This window comes from Eurypyga helias, unplaced genomic scaffold, assembly GCF_000690775.1.
Source record: "Eurypyga helias isolate BGI_N326 unplaced genomic scaffold, ASM69077v1 scaffold20366, whole genome shotgun sequence".
NCBI lineage: Eukaryota > Metazoa > Chordata > Aves > Eurypygiformes > Eurypygidae > Eurypyga > Eurypyga helias.
Window position 1 is genome coordinate 1 of NW_010254904.1, and position 1,098 is coordinate 1,098.

The window sequence follows — 1,098 nt, forward strand, 5'->3', positions numbered from 1 at the left end:
CCCCCCTGTGTCCCCTGCCCCGCCCCGGGTCCCCGCCGGGCTGGGACAGGGAGCGACACCGGGACACGAGGAAGGAGAGCGGGGGACAGGGAGGGACATCTGGGGGGGACACAAGGAGCGACGCGGGAAGAAACAGCCGGGGAGGAGGAGGGAGAGTGTGGAGGGCATTAGGGACACAAGGAGGGACACTGGAGGGGACGCCAGAGCACCCGGCTCAGAACAGGCTCCGCAGCAGTACCCCACGGCCGAGTGCCCCCGTGCCCTGCCGGGTGCTCTGGGGACAGCAGCTCAGCCCTCCCGTGTGTGCGGCGGGGCTCACGACTTTCGGGGGGACACACACAGCGCAGGGCAGGGACGCAGACCCGTGACAACCAGCCATCCTCCGTCAGCCGCCGGCTGCCCCTGGGAGATTAGGCGCAGTCCCTATCGTCATCTCACTCGCAGCATTTCGATGATTTCTCCCTTATTTCTTAAAAACACAGGGGTGCAGCTGCCTGGTGCCCCCCCCCGCACCGTGTGGTGCTCAGGGGTGAACCCCGACACCTCCAACACCCCTCACCCGGCACTTCGGCGGGGCATTAAAACACACCTTTCCATAACCCCCCGGCACCCTGGGGTGCCCAGGGGCGTGAAAACCACCGGCCGGGGACACACACATATAGGTAGTTATAGGTGTAGATATATAAACAAAATTACATATAAACAGAGAAATAAGAGAAGAAATAGAAAAGGAGATAGAGAGAGAGGAAGGAATGGAAGCGTGTGATGTCCGCTCCCCGACGTGCTGCGTGAGGGTGCGGCATGCCCTGTCCCGGGAGGAGGCACTTGGCCCCCCCGATGCCTTCCCGCTGGTGGAAGGGCAGCCGGGGTCATCCCCTCGTGCCTCTCACCCCATTGCGGCTCTTTCCCACGTCCCGCTGCGTCTGGGGAGCGGGGAAGGTTCACAGCACCTGCAAACCCCCCGATCTTATTAAGAGGAACGAGATCCTAATTACAGAGAATAACCACCCTCTCGCCTCCCCAAGGTGGTGGGGTTTTTTTGTGTTAAAGACCTAAGGAATACGGCGCTCCCCATCCCATACGGAGCGCACGGGCGGC